The 24,916-nt window shown below is 38.2% G+C and overlaps 1 long non-coding RNA gene across 1 annotated transcript; it reads left to right on the top strand.

Annotated features, from left to right (window-relative positions):
• Positions 1-5,732: 5,732 nt before the first annotated feature.
• On the top strand, positions 5,733-22,799 carry LOC140940145 (uncharacterized). The gene is made up of 3 exons (XR_012166305.1): positions 5,733-5,800; positions 9,483-9,549; positions 22,578-22,799. It is a non-coding gene; the product is annotated as an uncharacterized lncRNA (long non-coding RNA).
• Positions 22,800-24,916: the final 2,117 nt, after the last annotated feature.

Below are 24,916 nucleotides of genomic sequence, written 5' to 3'. Positions count from 1 at the left end.
ATTCCTATGATCTTGTTGTTGTTGTTTTTTAATTGCTGGGTAGCATAAGTAGGGGAAGTAGCAAGGAAATATATTATGACATATTTACTTCCTGAGAAATAAATGAGCCTCCCAAGAAATGCTAGTCTTATTTAAATGCAAATCAGTGTCGCACTAATTTCAACCCTGATCGAGAAATTTGGCGATTGCAGCATATTACGTTCAGAGAACTGTTGTGGGTTACATGAAACGTGATGCGAGTTTATAGATTATGAAATGAACTTGTAACTTCCTGCAGGCACGCGCGTAAATTCCTTCTTAGCAGCTTTACATCTTCCGTTCGCACGCAATAGTTTTTATTCAAATTCCGCGCGCGCGTTTGTAGTCCTAGCGTATGTTTGTAACGAACTTTTTGTTGGCAATTTTATCTGAGGAGTGCCGTACATGCCGTGCGGTACGAAACTAAATAGTAATAAAAATGCCACGTTGACACCAGACAACCTTGATGATTATATTTTTAAGGTTTGTAAGGTGAAAGATTAGAGCGCAATTACCACTTTATCACCCCTATCTCTCAAGGCAGAAACGATTTCCTAATACGTGTTTTTGACTTTAAATAAAACAAGACACGAGTTGATGACTAATAGCGAACATACTTTAATTTCTTTTGGCAAGAATAGAAAACCTAACCAACCAGAACACTTCTGCGCCTGGTCTCATAAGGGGCCTTATCACCTCGTTTTCCAATGGTGTCTTTCATTGGAGCCATGCGATGTATAGTTGAACAATCAACGAGAGTTTTCCTTTCAAGTTTGGTCGAGGGTCGTTGCAATCGTCAGCCATAGCCTCCGCTGGCTTATTATCGTGCTGATCTTCTTCAAGATTGGCAACAATAACAACACTGTCCTGCAAGCCATCGAATATGGCAGGAATTTTGATATTTTTCCATTCAAAATACTAATCTCCTCCCGAAAACTGAAGAGAGGAAGAACCAAGCCGAGACCGAGACAGCATGAAACGAACACTGGGGCTTTTAACGCCATTCCTTAATGTATTCGTAAACATGTATTATGTATCGAACTGAGGAGATAAATTCAAAGGTATAACCAATCAAATGATATTACGTACGACGTAGAGTGGAAAACCATTAAGAAAATATTGGGTGAACAGACCAAAAAACCGGTTTGATCAGCATGTAGCTCAAAAGCTCTGAATACGTTGATTTACTATAATCACAAAAGTGAACTTATCAATGAGTGACTGTAACACGCTGCTTTAAATTTGAAGTGCATATAAGTTGCTAAAAGTTTCAGTGTAGAACTACAGTGTACTAACAAACAAAAAGTCAACCTACGAAAAAAGGAAGACAAAGGTGGTTAATGAGAATAAGGACCTGTTTACATGGAGGTGGGGGACCCCAGGTAGGTGAGGTAACCCCCCTGTCCATAAAATCTCCCATTTTATTTTGATCACGTTTACATCATAGGTGGGGTGACCCGCCACATGTTACCTCACCTATCTGGGCTCCCCACCTCCATGTAAACAGGCCCTAAGAGTAGATTTGTGTCGTTTCCCAAATTACCTGTAAATTTGCCTTTTGTTAAATACTGCCACCGTTTCTATAGTTTTATATATCACGTCTATTAGTTGTCTTGGCTATTGTGTGCTCTTCTTGTATTAATGGTTTGTATTCATATATCAATTTAACTATCTCAGACGTACTTCCTTCTTTCCTCTCCTCTGTTTTTCTCTTTTTTACACCTATTTTGCCGAAAAAGCAGTAAATTAAAAATTTGTAATTTTTGACCAATATGATAGGTTAAACCCTTTCGAAAATACCCATTTCTCGACCATTCAAAAATAAATGTTTTTTAAGTCTAAAACGTCTTACTTTCTATATAAAATGTTTTCAAACACTTTTTCTTGACCTATTTTGCCGAAAAATAAAAGAATCTATAAATGTAGCATTTTTGGAGAAAATCGTGGGTAAACCTCTCTGAAAAATACCTATTCACGACCATTAAAAACTCGATATTTTTTATAGCCTAAAAAGTCTTGTTTGGTAAATAGATCATTAAGAAACACTTTTTGTTGATATATTTTCCACTCGGGTTTCGGAATCCCGTATTTCTTCAAATAAGCGCCCTCCCCAAAATAAGCGCCAACACCCAAGGCCATAATATCAAAGAAAGACGTTGTCTCTTCTTTTAATGTTTTACCTATAGCCGCGCTCTTGGTAAACGCCGTAAATTCTAAGGAACGACTAGATCATTTGCTAGTTTGTTTAAAGGAAAGCGTAATAAGCGCTCCCCTCGATTAAGCGCCTGGGCACTTATTCCAGGAAATACGGTATACCCCTGCACTGAGGGTAGGCTAGCAAAAAGCGTAGGCGAATGACATTCAAAGTAAATTATAATTGCAACATGGAAAACTACAATCTCACCCGACCAAAATTAAAATGTCGTATTTACTCAAAGAAGCACTCCAATTAAGCTACTCCTTCGAATAAGCGCCGCATTTTGGACATATGAGTTTATAAGCTATGCACCTGAATAAGCACTGCTGTCCGTTCCTGTTTTAAGATTTTGTAAGTTTAATACAGAATATTATAATGTCTTGTGAAAACAACTATTTTTCCCGTCCGTCTTTCAAATAATAGTCGCCTCCATAATAGTCTGCTACACAGCCATTTTTAGTGTCGTCACGCAACGCTCCTCCCCACAAAGAAGAGAGGATGAACGTTGCGTGACGACGCTAAAACGGTTGTGTAGCAGACTACCTCATTCCATTCTTTTATCAAAACTGAATCATTACGGAGTGAGAGGTAAAGCCTATGACTGGTTTTAATCGTATCTGTCCAATAGAGAACAATTTGTATACTTCTTAGTTTTCACTTATTTGCTGATGACAGTGTACACTATTGTTCACGTAAAAACGTTAATGATCTTGAACTAATCTTAAATCAAGAGCTCCATGCAGTGGAGCATGTCTGTTTACCGTAATTGACGCCGCAAATTCGAAATTCTAATTACATCCAGAAAAAAAAAACAAACAAACAAACAAACAAAAAAGAAAGAAAGAAAAAGCATCAGAGCGAACAAGCGCTCATTATTTCTTGCCTTTTCTGTTATTCTAGTCCATGTATTTCAGTAGTTTGTGTCAAACCGACCCCGCTAAAAGTTTATCCCCATTTATTAATGGCATTCTTTCTTCAAATTTGAGCCGCTAAAAAGTTAGAAAATCTATTTTTTTTAGCAGTACATGCACCCAACGGGCCCCTATTTTTCCGCAGAGAAAGGAGGCCGCGCATTGTTGACGTTTTGGGACACTGGGAACTAATACTCATTCAAAGATGGCGCGCAGAAGGCATGGTTGTTTTTCTCCCGTATTTCATCTACTTTGCAAGGTTAGTAGCGATTATAGATAGATCAGACAGAAATAACAATATTATTTATCTTTTTAAACAGTTTTAGAAGTGCTTGTGGTAATGGTTTACTTTGCATTTGGTAAGATCTTGACCCTCATTCTCGAAGCTCATAGGCTTATGCACAAGTCTTTCAATACTTCAATCTTCCCAGTCGGAGAGTTTTCAACGTGTTGATTTTCAAGGGCAAATCGGTGCGTGTCCGACAGCGTATGAAGGTTTTATTTGCAATCGGCCTTTATTAAAGTCTTATCAAAGGTTTATCAAAGGTGCAATGTAGCAAATCGTCACTTCCACATTTCCCACAATGGACCTTATTTGCCCTCCAAAATTGTGCACAACCATTGTTTTAAATTTCTCTTGGGACGGCTGTAATACCTGGAATAAATGAAAAAAAAAAATGGTTTTGCAAAATTTTGGGGGGCAAATGAGGTGAAATAAGGGAAATGTAGAAGTGGCGTATGCTTAGTGGCTTTGCCTTGGGGGTGGGGGGTGGTTGGGTGAAATTTTGAGATTTTGTGAGATGAAGTTGATGATACGAACTAGAAGGGAGATCTGCATCATTCATTTTCCCCCTCTCTCTAAGGGTAGCATGGGGAGGGAGGAGGGGGGGGGGGGGGGCTGGTTGGAGGGTTTTATCTAAGGGGACTTATAACTGGACTGGAAAAAAGGCCTCCAAGGGATTATTAAGCTTAGCAGTGCTGATCCAAATATGTTTTATATTTAATGTCTTTTTTAAAGCCTCGAAATGTCATTTTAATAAGTCAATATGAATTTCAAAAAGGTGGGTTTTTTAATGAGGGGGTGGGGAGCTTATCTGGATAGAAAGGAAAAAAGCCCTTCAAGCAATTTTACCTACCTACCGCAGTGCAGATCAAAATATGTTTTGCATTGATTGTTTTTTTAATTAAACCTCAAAATGTCATTTTTATAAATAGATTACTGAATTTCAATACATTTGGAGGTGGATTTATATCTGGGGGTGGGCTTATACTCTGATGTATTTTTTGTTTACAGGTAGATAGGTATATAACTGGGGGGCTTATAAGTGTGCAGGGGGGGGTTACAGTATTTGTATTTTTTAGAGTTTTTATCAATTTCAGATGTCTGGGACCTTTGTTTCCTCGATTTCATAGTTTTGGAGTCTAAGGGTTCTTTTTTCCATGACTTTGCAAATGAACAGCATTTCTGGGATTATGGTACATTTCAAAGGGATTATTCTACATTTTGCGGAAACTGCCCACCTACCCCTCCCCTAAGTTCAAGTGAAAAGAAAGTGTTAAAGGGTCATAATATTGTTGTCTTTTAGTATATGAAAGTACTGCCTACTTTGAAAGATCCTCCAAAGTACTAATCTTAAACTAAAGTTATATCCAAAATACCATAAAATTCTGAAAATAAGCCCCCAGGCTTATCTTTTTCAAAGGCCCTTTTTGAGGGGCTTATATATGGAGGGAAGTTTGCATTTCAGTGTCAGTTAGGCTTATACATAGAGGGAAATTTGCGTCTCAAAAGCAATTGGGCTAGCTCATAGTTGGAAACAAATTTATGTCAGTAATTTGCAGAAAGTTTTGACTGAAACTCTCTGTGAGGATGTAGATATTTCCGAAATGCAGCTAAAGAAGTACTTTGTCTATACTATGTCTGTATGCACCAAGGAAATCAAAGCCAAGAGTGAAGAGGAACTAGGCAAACAACAATAAACTGTGACACATTCTAACTGCAATCATTCAGCACAATAATAGTGCTTTGGAAAATACAAAAATTTATTTGTTATTTGAAGGCAATTACCAATTACAAGCCCCCGGGGGCTTTTCTTTGGAGGGGGGATTTAACGAAGGGCTTTTGCATTACAATATAATTTTGGGAGGTTATATTTGGTGGGTCTTATAGTAACATGGAGGGGCTTATTTTTGGAATTATACGGTACCACTTATTTTTGGGGGTCTTTGTGTTTAATATTTGAGTCAAAGGCACCTTAAGGACACTTCCATAGTTCAATTATTGACCGGCGGACTGACTGAATGTGTTGCTAATAGACTGACTGGCTGGCTGATGTACTGAGATCCATGCTAAGAAAATGCATGCATTTTACAGCAAGGAGCCTAAAAGTGTGACTGCTTTTGATTTATTCACATTCTTTTGTGCAGATTTAATCCAATCAGAAGCCAGCTGGAAACTGTTCTTGACTTCTGATTGGTTAATTTCTGCATGAAATAATGTAAATTAATTAAAGGAGTTCACTCTTTTGGTTTCCTTGCTGTAGTGACTTCATGATGTGAATCAAGATTACTGCAATTGATGATGAAAGTGACTGATTTTTCACTTCAGATCAGATGTGTCCAGCAGATGTGTCAAGACTTCAGCAGCTAGGATTTTGAACGTATCTTCAGTACTGTAAGTACTATATAGATTGCTTTGTAATCCAGCTATTGAGTGAATCAGATAAACTGAACTCATGCAGCTTATTTGAAGCAAGATTGACGTACAGTTTCATCAGCTTTTGGTGGCTATACCTGGCCTAATTTCACACAAATTCAAAACTGTTTCAAATTTAATGTCACTGTAAAATTAGAGATACATGTCTAAATATAATTGATAAGTGAAAGAAAAACACTACTTGAGTGACTTGACTTCTTCAGGATGTTTATATTTGGCAGCTGTTTCTTGTTTACTACTGAGAAGACAGAGATTCAACAAAACTCAAAGGAAGAATATAAAACAGTTTAAAAATATTTTAAAATGCATTTATTGAAGTCAAATGAATGTTTGTTTCGATCTTTTAATGAATGACAGCTAAATGCTCTAGAGCAGTTTGAGGTTAAAGTGTACAGGTCTTTCCTTGAACAAGTAGTGCATGTGTAAATGGGACTTAAAAAATTGTTCATTTTTGAACTCATTTAGAAATTATTTTGAATTATTGACTGATGGCATTAAGCACTTTGGGTTTTTTCTTTCTTGCTTAATAGGTTGAAAGAATCACATGCGCACGGTTAAAATGAAATCTTAAAACTAAAGTTTTTGATGACAAATGTCAATTCATATGCGATCTGCTTCGAACGAGCTGTGCTAAAATGTTGGTATAATAATGCGAAGTTCTTGTTTTAGTCATTTATTATAGTTCTGCAATCTGTATGATGTGATTTGTGTGGACTGATTTATTGACTGATTGACTGTTTTTTTAAATGAGTGATCCTTAGGTAATTGACCAACTGACTATGAATGGCTAACTGACTAATTCGCCTTCTGAGCGTTAGATTTCACATGTAGTTTCACGTGGCTTTTGATTACCGTTGTTGTAAATAAACGCAGAAAGTTCAGACATCTGTTCTCTCCCACATACTGTACTTGTACAAGCTACAAGTCGCTATTAGAATTTGCATTAACCTTTCGCTGTTTGAAAATCGAATAGTTTAAGGTTCAAAATGTCAAAGCAGAAGATCAGGATTGACTTTGACCGGCTTGAGTATGGTAACACAGAAAGAATAGTTGCCGGAAGTATTCCGGAATATGGAGTTTCAACAAGTGCATGGAAATCTCCTCTGCAGTTGAGAGAATGGTTTTGCCCAGTGGATCTAAACTTGGAAAAAATGAAACTAATGATGCAGACACACTTACCGGGTATAATTCATGATACTGCAATGTGCTTACATTTTCACCTTGACCGCCTTTTATACACTTTAATATAAGCTTATGCTTATCTTGCCTGAAGTATACTGCCTCTGTTTGTCTCTATACATTTAAATACAAAGCCAGTACCTGTTCACAGAAGCCTGCACTTTTGTGGTACATATATGTGAATGGCCTCTTGATTCAACTTAGCATTTAGTAAATAGTCATCAAAAGTGTTGAGTCCCTGTTTGCCATAAAAAACAGTTGAAAATATAATATCAAACAACCCATGGCCAAACCGTCTTTATGGCGAAAATGGATTGGAAATTAATAGTGTGTGGTCGTGAACTTTGAATTTAAATTATGTATGTATTATGAAATTTACCTACATCGCCAGTTTTATCTCTTTCGAAGTTTAGTTCCAATGTTAAAACCATTTCAGCTGCTGAGGCAGGAATTTCCACTACAAGCACTGAAGTCCTCGTTCCTGCAGGTCTGCCATGCCCTTGACTTTAAAATCGCTCTTATTCTTCTACTTAGACATTTTTGAACCTTAAACTAACCGAGTTTCAAACAGCAAAAGGGAAATAGAATTTATAAATTAACACAAACTTAGACTGACTCATGGCTGACTTGCCAGTTGTTGACTGACTTACTTACTGAATGAGTGACTCACAGTTGACTAACAAACTGGAAAACTGATTGACTGCATGTTAGCTGACTTGCTTTACTGACTGACTGGATGGGTTTCTTGCAGATTGAGTAGCTGTCAATTTGAGTAGCTTTCTGATAGATTGGCTTATTGACTGAGTGACCTGCTGACTGACTGACTTGTTAACATTGACTTGTTGAGTAACTGATTGATTTATGCACCTACTGACTAGTTAACGGACTGGCTGTCTGACTTACCAAGCAACATACTGACTAACTGAGTGGCTATAGCTACCTGCCGACTGACAGACTAACAAATCAACTAAGTAACAGTTACTAAGTGACTGATTGAGCAACTGAGTTATGTGTACCAACTAACTGACTGACTTACAAACTGACAAACTGTGCAACTGATCTTCTGACTGACTGACTTAGGGCTAACTGAGAAACTAGCTAATTGACTGTCTGACATACAAACGGAGCAGCTGACTGACTGAGTGAGCAACTGACTTAAATGTACGAACTAACTTACTGACTTACAAACTGACAAACTTTGCAACTGACCTTCTGACTGACTGACTTAGGACCAACTGAGAAACTAGCTAATTGACTGTCTGACATAGAAACTGAGTGAGTGACTGACTGATTGAGCAACTGACTTACCTGTATGAACTAACTGACTGACTTACAAAATCACAAACTGAGAAACTGACCTTCTAGCTGAGTGACTCAGGGCTAACCATACAACTGCCTTACTAACTAAGAAACTACAATTGGCGACAAAATTGTTGAGACATTGTACTCAAATGGGGTAACTTCAGAGAACAAAAGAATCCGCACCCCTTCCCTGTCCTCTCTATTCAAAGTTTGGGTGTTTTTTGTTGTCTATAGGTAGCTTGAACATCGGCACAACGTTACATGGAGGGGATGGGCCCGGAGGAAAATTTATTTCCTCCTTTTGAAGTCAGTAAAAGGTAAAAAAGCCCAGTTTAGGGCAAAGTGTCTCAACTCATTTTGTCGCTGATTGTAGCTAAGTAACTGTCTGAAAACAAACTGACCAAATGATTTACTGACAAACTGACTAATTTACTTACTAAGTAATCAGCTGACATAATAACTGAGCAACTCAGCAACTGGCTAACTGTCTAACTGACTGACTGACTGACTGAGCAAATTAGTTACTGGCTAACTTTTTGACTTGTTGAATGACTGAGTAACTGAGTCACTGGCTGATTGTTTGATGACTGACTGACTGACTGACGGACAGAATGACTGAATAACTGAGGGAATGACTGACTGATTAAACTCCTTACCAAGTGTCTGACTAACTTCAAGCAACTGACTAGCTGACCGAGCTGAAAAAGTTGCTGACTAGCTGACTGGCTACTCCTGACAGACAGTCTGACTAACTGACTGACAGATCAACTGACTGAGTGACTGGCTGGGTAAGGCATGGAGGGGGGGTACTGTTATCAAAGGAGGAGTGCCTTTTGCTAGTACAGTCAAGGGGTTGGTTATAATTTATTATAATTATATGTGGTAAATTATTCCAACATGTTTGCTCACTGGTATTCATGAAAATGTGATGTAGTCAAACCTTGTTAATAATGGGTACTATGTGGACCATATTAACAAGTTGTCTGTATTGAGCAGGTTGAATTTAGAGAGAAATTAAGGGCTTTCTTTCCCTAGGGACAAAGCAAACTGTCTGTAATAATAAGCTTTCCAAACTAAGCAGGCGTCTGTAAAGCAAGGTTTGACTTGAATGGGAAATTAGACTATTCTGAAAATAACTGATGAGCTTCATTGTTTCCAGATCAGATGCCACAGAAAGACTGAACAAGGACCTTCATGAGTCAAGAGCCTCTGTTATCTTCAGTACTGTAAGTGCTGTATGGTTTGTGTTTTAATCCAGCACTTAAATAATAAAAAAACATATAGACAGAACTAAAAGTTTCATTAAGCTATACCACGTACCTTAATTTGTTTCATTTGACAGTTATTTCACTATCTAGTTTACCACAGTTGGGAGCTAGGAATTTTATCAATCTTACTTTTTTCAAAAAAACAGAAAAATTGAGAACGTTTTGTAAATAAAATCCAAAATTTCAGAGAATAATTTCAAAATAACAGTAACCCTATAACCACTAGTAGCCCCCTTTAACCAGCTGTAACTCCCTGTAACCTCCTGTATTCTCTTGTGACCCCCTGGAACCCTTCATAACCCCTCATAACCCCTTTTAAACCCCCTCTAATTCCCTGGAACCCCTCATAACCCCTTGTAATTCCTTGTTATACACGTGAACTAGTTGTTGCCTAGCACGTGACTGCAGCTATTGTGATGAAAAATTACGCGAGTGGATTGTATTGCACGATACTAAAAATTGTTTTCAAAGCACTTTCAAACTGTATATGAAATGACATAATCAGAAAGTTGTAAAAATCATAAATTGGTTGTCATTTATTACACCAACAAGCTACTTTCTTGTTTAACAAATTGTTTTAAACTAACAAAAGCGCTCTACATTTGCATAATTGTGCTCAACTTCGTCGACTATATCTCAGTCATCCTTGTCACCACAGTAATCCCATTCATCACAGTCATCCTAGCCATCCAATTCATACCAGTCATTCTGGTCATCCCAGTCATCTAAGTCATCCTTGTCATCCCAGTAATCCCATTTCTCACAGTCATCCTAGCCATCCAGTAGACCATGTTCGCTATGTTAAAATTCATACTTGGCTCCGAGGCTTGGGGGAATAAAACAAAAGAAATGTATTATTCATTGCTGGGCCTCCAGATGATTTCTTTTGTTTTATTCCCCAAGCCTCGGAGCCAAGTGTGAATTTTAATATAATATTACCAATGGGTCTATTCATACCAGTCATCTAAGTCATCCTTAGTACTCATCCCAGTTGTCCCAGTCACCCTATTCGTCCAATTCATGTCCGTCATCCCAGTAATCCTAGTCATTCTAGTTATCCCAGTCATACTAGTAATACCAGTCATCCTACTGTTTTCGTAACGGGAGTTTGTGGAAAGCAGGGCTAGCCGAGATTTTGAAGAAAAACAACTTTTACAAACTAGGTATACCTATCGATAGAGTGCCAACGAGCAAATCATGCGTATTTTGCTTACGAATAAAATTCCTTTTTCCCCCATTTGATCGTTTCTTGGTCCCTTCCTTTTGCAAGGATTATTTTCTTGAAAAGGTTTTATGCATGTAACACTTTATGAGGTTCCGGAGAAGAGTCAGTTCTCACATTCAGTCTGGTAGCTTTACAAACCTGCTGTGTAAAAGTGTGAAGTGTGTTGAAAGAATAAAAGCAGCTTTGCAGAGGAAGCGATCGGGAATATTATTAAGTCCAGCTACAAATCTACTGTCGGTTCGGTTTCACATTGCAGATAAATATTTGCACAGTTTAATCATTTAAACCTCCTTTCAAATTTCCCGAGGCTTTTTGTTACCCGATTAAAACTTAAAATGATTCGCTGCGCTATCTGAAATGTTTCCAAGGACATGCGATGTACGGCACGTCGGTATTTTAGTTCATTTTTTTATACTGAACTCGGCCAGGTTTCGAAAAAAATGGCGTTGTTTTCTTTTCCTTTGTCGTTCGTTTTAGGCTTGTAATTCGTTTGTTTTTTCTCATTTTTTTGTTTGCTGGTTAGATTTTCTCCCCAACACTAGATTTTCCAACAGAAGCGACTGTATTCTTCGTGTCAAGCTTTCCTTATCTCCCAGTGTAATATGATCCTTTCTAGTGGTGAGAATATTGTAAATATTGTTTGTTGCACATACAACTCTTTCGCTGTTTTACAAACTTCTCTTCAAATCTTAGCATTATGGCCCCTAAAATTAATACAATATATCAAGTGCCCATGTTTCTTGACTGCAGTGGCCAGGTTTGACGAATAAATTTAAGTAAATAAACACAGGAAGTCGCGACGGCGGGAATTGTGTGAAATTTTGTATTTTAAAAAGCCTACCACATTCAACTTGAGCCCGTGCGCCAGGTACTGCCCTTTGATTGGTTGACAACTGACCACTTGGTCTCAGGGGAATCTACATTACATGAGGTTACGGGTTACACTTTTTTCAACTCGATCGAGAATTTTTCTGCCTATCAACCCAGTCGTGCGCAGCTCTATTCTGCTGCCTTGGCAATGATAATCTGTGTGAATGGGGATGTTGTGTATGAATCAACGAAAAGTCCAAACAATTTTTGGGGGGCCAAAAACGCATGCGTCTGTGAAGAAGTGTACCATAAGTGAGCGAAATGAGTTTTCGATCTAAATATATAGGTCGGTTTTCTAAGGCAAAGTTAGGTTGATTATTTCCGGTGGGGTTATAGGGCGGTGAGAGATGGCCAACTCTCTGAAGCCTGCTTGACTAATCCGTGCGGATCCGACTTACCGGGGGGGACTGTCGAGCTTGCTGACGGTTACCAAACTCCGGCCCAGCAAGTGCAGGGAGGTGCTCGAACTATTAACTCGGTCCCAGAGGTTAAATGGGAACCTCGGCACCAGAGGTTAAACGGTTACCTCCGTCCCAGAGGTTAAATGGGAAAAAATGGCCACCAGAGCTGCCTCCCTGACAGGGTTTTTGCTATTTTTTGTGACGTGTCACGCTGCAAGAGATGTAACGCAATGTCACGCAATATGTATTTTTTTTACCCGGGGGACTCACATATGAAAGGGGCGCGGATGCTCGTCGGAAATTTTGAAAAACCCCTAAAAAAACCTGGGCGTTGGCCAACCTTTTTTTGACCCCTGAAAGAGACCATTTTGCTACAATGTTGTTTAGTTATTGATGTTATAAAAAACTTTGATTACATGAATTGAGTAAATAATACGAACTGACTATTAAACATATATCTTGGCGTGCAACCCTAAAAGAGACCTTTACGGCTTAATATAATGACGTTTTGCTCAGAACACCCTAAGTGTCACCAAAATCCGAAATGTGCACCCCTAAGCGAGACGACGAGCATCCCCGCCCCTTTCATATAGGAGTTCTCCCCCACCCCCCACACCCATCCGCGTTTACCAGCAACAGCATGTGCATTTTGTAACGTCAAACGATTCTGGGCTTATCCTGTTGCTTGGCTTGATAAAGATCAGTTGTAACATACACGTCTGTCCGTAACATGACTAATCTTTTGCTCTGAAATTGCTTTCGTAATCCTTTAAACCTTTCGTGAAACAATGGTTTAAATTCTACTAGGAAATTTAGCGCGTTCTTTAAAGTTAGAGGCCTTTGAGAGTCTCTCTTGTTTCTTCCGCGATGGAACATGATACGCGTGAACTTTTTCTGTTGCCTAGCACGTGAGTGCAACTGCTGTGATGAAAACTTGCGCGATGTTAATTTCAAAAGCGGATTGTATTGCACGAGATAAAATATTGTTTTCAAAGCTCCTGGACGTTTCTGAAGTTTTCGAAACTTTATGTACGCAATCACGTCTTTTAAAAAACAAAGGAAAAGGGAAATATCAAAGGAAGATGCTATTGCATATCGCGAAAACAGCAATTCTATTCAAGAGGTCAAATTACAAAGTTTGTATCGGAAGATGCATCTGTTCTTCTGTACATCCGAAAATGAAAACTGATTTCATGCAAACAATGAATTTGTTGACAATTGAGTTGCAATTGAGAGTCTAAGGATCAACAATTTATTATCACTTTTGAAAAAAAGTTTAAGAAAAACTTATCTTTTCTTTTCTCTTTTTTCTTTTTCTTCCTGGGATGGCCGATATTGGCCAGGTTTTTTATTTTTCCCAGTTTTCACGATTTAGATCTGTCGCCCTTTCAAAATAACCTCAGTTCCGCGTGTAGTTACCTCCCGGAGTAGCGCCAATAGGTAAAAATCGAAATCGATAAAAAAATCGTTAGCGATCAAGTCATTTTATCGATTGATAATGCCGGAAAACGGTGAAAAGGTATCCAGAGAAATCTTTTAGCCTGAATTTCGGGTATCCCTTTGCCTCTAGAGGATGTCTGCAATTTAGGCTGGGAAATGTTTTACCTAAGGTCAGGTTGTATTTCTCGTGGTACTTGCTTACGACAACTGTGAATGTAAATAAACCTAACCGTTTCTGTTATTATGTACAAAAGTTTCACGGTTTTAGAGAGAATCTTGTGTCTGTAAATAATAGTTTCCACATTTCTTATTTTTATGTTTGTTGATCAGTTGTTACTCGTGGATGTGTTTTCACAGCTGTACTATTTAACTTATGCCAAAAAAACAATAATGTCAGAAAAATCCATAATATCGATTTGACACAGCAATTTAGTTTATCTATTTTCACCGATTTCCGTTATCAATCGATAAAAATCCCTTGATTGCTATCGATTTTTATGGACAACGATTTTGATCGATTGACTACTCCAGGACAAACAGGCAATCGAAAAAACATCGGCGAGTAAAATTCGAAAGCAACGAGAAGCGCCATGAGACTTTGTTTACACACCGTCGCGTATTTAAAACATTTATTTACACAAGATTCCTTTTACATGTATTTTGGATTGTACAGATAACAAGAGGCCTAAAGTCGTTCCCGTGGGATGCATTGGTCTATGGAAGCATCATTGAGTTCTATCTGAATTTGGCAAAATAAAGGAAATCGGAAAGATATAGTTAATAAAGTTCCAAAGTTTTAATCTGAGATGAAAGTTAATATTCCAAGTAAGCTCTTGATCCGGTTAAAACATAAATTGCAATGTGTTTCCAAGGTCTCAAACTTAAAAAAGTTCCAACGGTTATCCACGATTCCGAGGTATAATGAGCGGCGGGGCTAAAGTGCAGGTAACAGGTCAGAGATCAGGTCACAGGTTACAGGCCACAGGCCACAGGTCAGGTTACAGGCCACAGGTCACAGGCCACAGGTCACACACAAAAAAAAATAGGACACTGGACAAAACTGTTCTGGACTAACATTTTACTATACAAGAATAAAATAAGCCAAGGAACCTTGATGATATGTTTGTCCTTTAAACAATATTAAATTCCTCACATGGAATAATATTTTCATGCTGATCATACGGCATATCCGAACTTCGTAACGAAATCACAAAGGTGTGCAAAATCATGTGATTTGTACGAAAAACAAATCACGTTTTTCTCTGAAAACGAAGGGTTGTCGTGTTATTAGAATGTCATCTCCAAATAAACCGTGCAGCCAAGATAACTTGGAGCGAGTCATTGAAATGCAGCGCTGTATTCCTTTCATACATCAGCAGTTTACAGAGTCAAAGATTCAAGTTGTAATGGTGGAATGCTCCCACCTAAGCCCCACGAGGCAAATCCAACAGAGTTTTTCAAGCTGTTGTGCAATAGAACGTGAGAAAATGGCAAGCTCTTGGGAGGAGAGCCGAGAAATATGGTCCAGCAACTATTTGAGAGGCCCAAATAGCAGTGTCTGAAGTTCTTAGCCCACTACACTTTAACACAGCAGTATTTTGTGACTGGTACAAAGGCAGAGCAGCAGGCCGCCAACTTCAAAAGAGATGGAAGACCGATCTAGTGGCAAGAAGAGTTTAGGACGAGGAAAGTCTGAAATAAGTTGCCGTATTTCAGTGGTCAAACACGTTTTAGATTGTCCTTAAGCTTTTCTTCCGTTTTCCCGTCAAATGCTTTTCCAAAACATCCACAAACACGTCATGATATTCTTAACGCAACATCCCTTCGTTTTGAGATTCGTTTTTTCTAACAAATCACGTGATTTTGCGTACCTTTGTGATTTCGTTACCAACTTTGGTTACGCTGTAGCGCAAGTCCTCCTTGCGTGATAAACATAAATATATTTTCTTATGTGTGGGATTTGGTAAAGTTCAGAACAGAAAAAATATAATTGAGGTTCCTTGGCTTGTTTTATTTTTGTATAATAAAATGTCAATCAAGAACAGTTGTGTTCTGTGTCCTATTGTTTTTGTGTGTGACCTGTGATCTGATCTGTGACCTGACCTGTAGCCTGTGACCTGTAACCTGATCTGTGACCTGACCTGTGACCTGTGACCTGCACTTTAGCCCCACCGCGAGGACAATATTTTCGCAATTTCAGCCCCAATCATCAAGGGTACGAGTTGAAATTTATGCGATTTAACCTTCCATCGTCAAGGTGTTTTCGATAAGAAAAGAAAAAACTGAACTCTAGCTCTGCTCGGCAAAAACTGGCAAACTCTGACCAGAAAAATCTATAAGAAATCCCGTCCCTACAACTAGATGCTACTAAAACCTTACAAAAAAGCTAGACCTAACCTAAAAAGAATCATGATGGGAAAAACCCAGCCTGAATTTCATCCGATTACTTCAAGTCGTTATTACTCCCTCAGTAACGTCTGAATCGACCGGCCGTAATGCCGTCCAGACTCATATAACTTATTTTTACAACAACAACAACAACAACAACACTTTATTTAACCCCATAATATGCAAGAAATAAAAATTTATAACAATAGTACCGACGATGATAGGGGCGCTGGCTGCCCGAAATAACCTAAGAGTTAAAAATGCCAGGCAGCCAGTTAAAAGAAAAGATGTTTAAATGTTTAGGTCAGGAACACAAGAACAAAGAAAACAGAGAAACACACACAAATAGTTAAGTAAACTACCAGTATATAGAGAGACTAAAAATTCATACATTGCAAAACAGTATTATTTCCATTTTAAAGTTACCCAGACAACGTACAGATGTCTAGTAATCTTTGATAAAGTGCTGTTTCATTTTCTTTTTAAACAAAGACAATGAAGATAATTTGATATCTTCGTCAATGGAATTCCATACTGATGGACCTTGAAATCTTAATGGAGATTCTTATACCTTCAGTAATCCATGGATTAGAGAGTTGTTTTGCTTTGCGGTTTGAAATTGTTTTCATAGGTGCATTCCAGTCCTCATTAGGGAGGTCAACGTTAAAACTGTCCCTTGACAATCTAGAAAAGTCCTACACTTTCGACTTTTTAATCTTAATTTTATCCCTTATAGATTTCAGAACCCAGAATTGGGAAAAATGATCACTTATATCACAGATTATATTTCCACAAGCTGCAACGTGATCAGGATTATTAATAAAGATGTTGTCAATTAGGGTGGCGAAGGTAGAGCGAACACGTGTTGGTTTGTCGATTGAGGGAAAGAGAAAACAACTTTGAAGGGAAGACAAGAAGTGGTGACTATACGAAGATGATGCGCATTTTAGAAGGTCAATGTTGAAATCACCCATGATTACAATGTGTTTCCCAGAGAACGCAAGTTTTTCAATAGTCTCATCAAAAAATTAATGATCGAATGATTTCAGCTCAGTGAGTTATGCTGTCTACAAAAGATTCCACAAATAACATTTTTGTTATTCACAAAGGAGAACTCAGTCCACAATACCTGAAAAACTTCATTAGAGGTCTTCTCTCAAATACGATAATAAAGCGATTCATCAATAAACATTCCTACACCCCCAGACGCCAGAGGCGTTGGAACATATTCAAATACGTAGCCAGGTATATGTGCTGTGCACATTTGTGAATTAGCATTGGTGATTTTTGTTTCAGTAACTCCAATGACATTAAAATAAAAATCTACTTCATGCAATAGTTGATTTTGAAGATTTTCCAGGTTACGATTAAGGGTGACTACGTTGTTATGAAAAACAGAAAAGCCAGAGATAGTCTCATCTTTTGACAACTTCGTTTTCATCTCCTTAAAACTATGGGGGGAGAAATATCGACTAGTTATTCTGTTAGAGCAGTAATCAGCGGGGTTCAAATTATGATCTAAGGTTGTATTTAAGGAAAGCAAATCTAAGTCATATAAGCTAGTAAGCTTGTCTAATTCCGTTTTAGTTTTACATGTGATCGACACTGAATTATTAAACTGGCCATTTATTTTTGCCAAATTTCCAGAACAACTATAATACGGTAAAACCTTCAATGTAGATCTAATAGATTTCAGCGTAGTTTTGTTCCTGCCTTTCATAGTAATATCAGTGATAAAACATAATAGTAGTTTTAACTTAGCTGCAAGGATCCTTCGGTCCAGCTTTAGGGTGTTCACAAAGTCTTAACTTAGTTAAGTCGTCAATTGACCGCAGACGAATCGTCATGGAAGAATCCGTTTTGCATAGGAAGATTGCTGTGCCTTTTGCCCAGCACCACTTGTAGTTGTGTGTTTTGGTTCGCCTTTGCTGAATGTAACAGCTCTTGTAGTCTCAGCATGAGGTGGCTGTAAATTGCAATCTGATTAATTTCAGCAGTGGACGGGAGATCCAGGTCCTTGGTAGTTAGTCGACTGGCGTTACCTCTCGACGTCAGTGTCTTGTGTCATACTTCTAGTGAATTGGTAACTGTAGTAGAGCATCTCGTTGATAGCTATGTCAATTCTGTCAACGTTAACTGTCAATAAATCCAACGTACGAGAAAAACTTTCCAGAGCTTTTGACAAGCTCGATTCTGACTTAACAAGGGCATCGTAGCTGTCGCTGAGGAATTGGACATCCTGTGTGTTCAGTAAAGCAGCAGCTGCCGCTTCGTGGAAATCCTTCTGTTCCGCCATCTTGGACTTGATAGACTGAAATTCCTTCGTCAGATCATTCAGTTGTCTGTTTAAATCATTGTTTTCTCTTCTTAACGCTTTCACTCTGTCTCCCATTTGTCAATGAAGAAAAAACGAAATGATCTTAACTAGCCTAACAACAAATACACATACGTGAGAACATGGAGCACTAGCTGAAGCGTCCGGTCAGTCTCGCTACGCAGGCCAAATTACCTGAGTAACTCAGTAACTGGCTAACTGTCTAACTGACTGACTGACTGACTGACTGACTGACTGACTGGGCAAATTGGTTAGTGGCTAACTTAACTTACTGAATTACTGAGTAACTGAGTCACTGGCTGATTGTTTAACTGGCTGGCTTTTGGAATGAGTGATAGAAGAACTGACAGAATGACCTTACCAAGTGTCTGACTAACTTCAAGCAATAAACCGACTGGCTGACTGAGCTGAAAAAGGTACTGACTAGCTGACTGGCTACTCGTGACTGACAGACTGATTAACTTCAACTGACTGAGTGACTGACTGAGTAAGGAGGGGAGGGTACTGTTATCGCAGCAGGAGTGCCTTTTGCTAGTATAGTCAAGGGATGGGTGATAATTTATTATAATTGCCAACGAGCCATCCGAGTGAAGATGCTCGGATGGTGAGGCGGCAGCAGAATAGAGCCGCGCAAGACTCGGCTGTAGGCAGAGAAATTCTCAATCGAGCTTCAAAAAGTGTAACCGCATGTAATGTAGATTCCCCTGAGACCAAGTGGTGTGACAGTTTCAGCCAAACAAAAGGCGGTAAACTATACTTGGCGCACTTGCGTTCTTTCCCCGGCGGCATGCGAAGACTGAACTTGAATGTGGTACGCTTTTATTGTTTATTCACCTAAATATGGCCCCGGCAGTCAAGGAAAATGAAAACTTGATACATTGTATTAATTTGGGGGCCATTAATGTAAGGTTTTAACGAAGAGAAACTTGTAAAACAACAGTTTAAGCAAAGAAAAGTTTTCCATATGAAACAAGCAATTCTCACCACTAAAAAGGATTAGATTACACGAAGAGATAAGGAAAGCTTGATATGAAGAATAAAGTCGCTTCTGTTGGAAAATCTGATGTTGGGGAAAAAGTCTAACCAGCAGATGGAAAAATAAGAATAAAAAAGAATTACAAGCCTAAAGTGAACGACAAAGGATATGAAAACAACGCTATTTTTTCGAAACCTGGCCGAGTTTATAATAAAGTGAAAACAAAATACTGATGTGTCGTACATCGCATGTCCTTGAAAACATTTCAAGCAGCGCAGCGAATCATTCTAAAATTCAAGTAATATATCAAACATGAGATGCAGTGTTTCATCACCAGATGAAACACCGAGAAGAGAGTTGAAAATACGACGCGCAGCGGAGTATTTTTGACGAACTTCGAGGTGTTTCATCTGGTGATGAAACACTGTGTCGAATGTTTGATATTTCTTCTCAAACAAAATCATTTTTGAAGGAGAAATTAAGGATGCAAATACTAAGCAGTGTTTCATCCGATTTCCAAACACTCATTAAACATTAATTTCCTTTGTATTTTCTTAATGAATTATTAATGAGTTTGAGAATAACTCATCAAAAAGCCTCGGGAAATTTCAGAGTAGGTTTAAATGATTAAACTGCACAAATATTTATCAACAAAGTGAAACCGAATCGACACTAATTTCGTTTTGGTAAGAGAAACGATCATTTTTTGTATAAATATATTTATATAAATATAATTTACCGATCACTTCCTCTGCAAGCTGTTTTATTCTTTCAAAAAGTATGCCTGATGACACTTTAAACTTTTATATAGCTGGTTCGTAAAGCCACAGGAGTCTGAGGACTGAACCTTCTCTGAACCTTTATACTTACATAGCACCTCAGTTTCAAGAAAATAATGCTTTCAACAGGAAGGGACCAAGAAACTGTCAAATGTTGGAAAAAATGAATCCATTCCTATGCAAAATACGCATGATTTGCTTGTTGGCACACTATTGATAGGTATACCTAGTTATATGTGCTAAGTAATTCCAAGATGTTTGCTCACTGTTATTCATGAAAATGTGATGTAGTCAAAACTTTTTAATAATGGGTACTATGTGGACCATATTAACAAGTTATCTGTATTGAGCAGGTTGAATTTAGAGAACGATTAAGGGCTTTCTTTTCCCAGGGACAAAGCAAACTGTCTGTAATAATAAGCTTTCCAAACTAAGCGGGCATCTGTAAAGCAAGGTTTGACTTGAATGAGAAATTAGTCTGTTCTGAAAATAACTGATGAGCTTTATTGTTTCCAGATCAGATGCCACAGTAAGACTGAACAAGGACCTTCATGAGCCAAAAGCCTCTGTTATCTTCAGTAATGTAAGTGCTGTATGCTTTGTGTTTTAATCCAGCTCTTGAATAAAATTTGAAAAAAACATATAAACAGAACTGTTTGCTTAAAAGTTTCATTATGCTATACCCTGTACCTTAAAACAAACTTGTAATTCCCAGTAAACCCTGTAACAACTAGTATCCCCCTTTAACCAGCTGTTACCCCCTGTAACCTATTGTATTCTCTTGTGAGCCCTCATAACCCCTTTTAATCCCCTGTAACCCCCTGTAATCTCTTTAACCTCTATAATTCCCTGTAACCCCTTATAACCCTCCTTAAGGAAACAGAAGAGTCAGACTGGTTTATAAATTGCAGAAACAAATGAAAAAATAAATTTTGCCTTTAAGGGTAATCAATAATGCTCTCTCTGTCAGTCGGTCAGTAATTCAGTTGCTCAGTTAATCAGTCACTTGGTCAGTTTGTTGGTCAGTCAGTCACTTAACTGAGTTACTCACTGGCTACATGGCTGTCAGGCTGACAAATCAACTTAGTGACTAACTGACTTCGTGAGCAACTGGCTTACATGTACCAACTGACTGACTGACTGACGGACAAACTGAGTAACTGACCATCTCACTGACTGACTCAGGACTAGCTGAGCAACTGACTTACTTACTTCATGCAACATGGTAAGTGACTGTCTGACTGACTTACTGACCAACTGACTGATTGAATGACTGATCAACTAACCTTTTTGACTGACTGAGCAACTTGATTACTGGCTGACTGTCTACTTGTAACTGACTGATTGACTGGCTGATGGAATGACTGATTATGTAACTGACTAAATGACTGACTGAATGAGCACCTTACAGTACAAAGACACTGAGTGATTGAGCAACTGACTGATTGGCTGACTGTGCAATTGAGTACCGGACCGGCTGACAGAATGACTGATTGAGCAACTGACTGACTGACTGACTCTGCAATTGGGTACCTGACCGGCTGACAGAATGACTGATTGAGCAACTGACTGACTGACTGTCCAGTTGGGTACCTGACTGGCTAACAGAATGACTGATTGAGCAATTGACTGAATGGCTGACTGACTGCAAGCAACTGACTGACTAACTTAGGGACTGACGGGGGTCTGTAAAGCAGGGGTCAATTTAATAAAACTTTCACAAGTGTAATTTACAAGTGCATCCGTTGTTTTAGAGTCTGTGTTTATCACGCTCTGAACAAATGAACTTTTTTACTCTATTCCAATGAGCTTCAGTTTTCTGTTGTCTTGTACAGAGTGTTATGATAACAAGAATTAAACCAGAAGAAAGTTATACATAATCAAACCAAATAATAAATACAAAACAAAGAAATGTACTCAGGGAAAAAACTAAAGAAATTCATTTAAAGGAATTTAAAACACACACACATGACAGTAAAGATATATCTGAACTGTGAAGGACAATACATAAAATATGGCGACGGTATACAAGTGATCCTCGAACAATGGTTCCAAGCGTTACACAAAAGGGTGGGATTAGTGACTTGGAACTTAAATTAAGCCCATGAAACTGCTGGTCCGGAATCAGTGGAAACAGTCTGAAACAATCGCTACACTTGTAAATGATATTTGCAAAAGTTCTATAAAATTGATACCAGAAGTGTTATTTGCTAGAACAGTCAAGGGGTGGATGTTTATGAATGTTATAATCATATGTAGTAAATATTATTATTCCAACATGGTTGCTCACTGGTATTCATGAAAATGTGATGCTGTCAAACCTCTAAAATATCAGCACTAAGGGGGCCATAGAAAGTGTCCATATTTACAGGTTGTCTGTTGTCTGAGGAGGTTGAATTTAGAGAATTTAAGGGCTTTCTTTCCCCAGGGACAAAGTAAACTGTCTGTAATAATAAGCTTTCCAACAAAGCGGGTGTCTGTAAACTAAGCAAGGTTTGAATGTACTGGGAAATTGGTCTGTTCTGATAATCACTGACGAACTTCATTGAATATTTTAAACTTTTGTTTTCAGATCAGATGCCACAGAAAGACTGGACAAGGACTTTCACGAGCAAAGAGCCTCTGTTATCTTCAGAACTGTATGTGCTCTATGTTTTGCTTTGTAATCCAGCTCTTGAGTGAACCAGATAAACAGAATTGTTGGCCAGGTGATTTTGAAGTCTGATTAAGCTAATCCAGGGAAAGCTGTTATATTGTACCTAATTCTTTCATTTCACAGTTATTTCACCATCAAATGCACCACATTTGGGAGTAAAAGTTTGTAAGTCTTACTTTCCCTAATAAAACAACAATAACAACAAAAACTAAAAGAATGTGCAAAATAAAATGCAAAGTAAAGCAGCAAAATTCCAAATCAAAATTAAAACAAGTACAGTTGTACAGCTTTGTCGGCATTATTGTGGTGAAAATAATAATTTAACCCAGGATCATCTAATTGAGTGTAGTTCTGAACAGCTACAGCTGTTGGTGATTCAGTGACTGGCACGTCAAAAGTGTATAAAAGAAATCAACAGGGTCAAACAGATATTTTATTATTGACTTCTGAATAAATTATATTGGTACTTCAAGACCAGGCAAATAAGTCATTGTTTTCAAGGGATGCATTCAGGATTTCTGTTGAACTTTGTACATTTATGAATTATACATTTTGCATTAAATATTGCTTGCAATCACAAGTTTTTTCTGCAGGGAATCATAATACAAAGACAGCTCAAACTCACTGAAATCTGTTTGATTTTAAGAACAGTGATGGTTTGATCGATTGCTAAATTCCAAGAGACGTGCACTTGTTGGTGAAGTACTTATTATCAGAAAGCTAATGCAAAAACCGTGGACGTTTTAAGTTTTTTCCTGGATTAGCATTTATCGACTTTGTTCAACTGTGTCACACATTTGAAACAATAGCCAAGTTCTGCTGCTATAATAATAATAATAATAATGATTATTATAATTATTATAATGTTGGTATTATAGTACCTGTTAGTGTAGATATGCAATCCATATTGTACCCTCAAATTACACATTGATCTATTCAACTGCCTGTCTGACAGAATAACTGACTTTACTGCAGGCAATTATACAACTAAATAATAAAATTAATCACCGTCTCGGTGATTTAATAACCAGGGATGATTGCTAAATTGGGACTTAATAACCCAGGGATGGTATGGGGCGAGTAGGGGTGACTAGGATGACTAGGATGACATGGATGAGTACAACTGGGATTACTAGGGTGACTAGGTTAACTAGGGTAACTGGGATGACTGTGTTTTTTAGGGTGACTAGGATGACTGGGATGACTGTGATTGCTAGGGTGACTGGGGTGACTGGGATGACTAGGATGACTGGGATGACTGTGATTGCTAGGGTGACTAGGATGACTGGATGACTGAAATGACTAGGATGATTGGGATGACTAAGATGAATGGGATGGTGAGGGTGACTAGGGCGAGTAGGGGGACCAGGATGACTGGGATGACATGGATGAGTACAATGACTGGGATGACTGTGATTGCTATAGTGACTAGGGCGACTGAGATGACTTGGATGACTAGGGTGACTGGGATGACTAGGATCACTGGGACGACTAGTTTGACTGGGATTACTAACACCGCGGCATTACGCACTGCACATGATCACAAAATTTAACATCCGGTCAGATTTTTATTTCCGGTCTAGTAAATAAACCAATTGTGTAAGCATAACACGTCTGTCGCGCCACATTTAAAAGCAAAGGCAGAAACAGACAAAAAAAGGGGCAAAAAAATCACTTCATTCAATAGCTGATATATTTTTTTAGTGTCAAACTTTTTGCACCAACGCTGAAAATTGTTTGAAGTTTGAAGGTCGAGAGCACTCAACAAGACAAATTTGTTTTTACTCGCTTTCTTGCATGCTACTAGTTTGGCATTAGTTAATTTGGGAGAAGCTAATAACTAAGAAAAGAATAACAATACTTATTAAAGAAACCATGTCATTATTATCATTAACACTAGAAACAGAAAATGAAAGTTTAGACTGTTCATTATTTTTTTTATTATCAGAGAAAACAAAAACTCAAAACCAGTCACAAATACCTGGAGCTTTTGGTGAGTTGAATGATCTTGGCCGGGGAAGCTCAACATGCCTAAAAACGTACTGTCATTCAAGAAAAAGCCTATTTTATTTCTTATTAATTTTTTTCCATGGTTGTTCTTTGGTTGAAGACTTCAAAAATTTCAGACTGTGCTGCTCGGCTGCATCTCATGCAAACATGAAACTTCCAGCTGCTAAATACATGGTATGAAAATTTCGACTTCTAAAAGCCATCAAACCAGCTTTTGATCTCTGATTCTGAGAATGAAAAAATAA

Source organism: Porites lutea, chromosome 6 (assembly GCF_958299795.1).
Source record: "Porites lutea chromosome 6, jaPorLute2.1, whole genome shotgun sequence".
Lineage (NCBI taxonomy): Eukaryota > Metazoa > Cnidaria > Anthozoa > Scleractinia > Poritidae > Porites > Porites lutea.
This window is presented reverse-complemented; position numbering and strand designations above follow the sequence as displayed.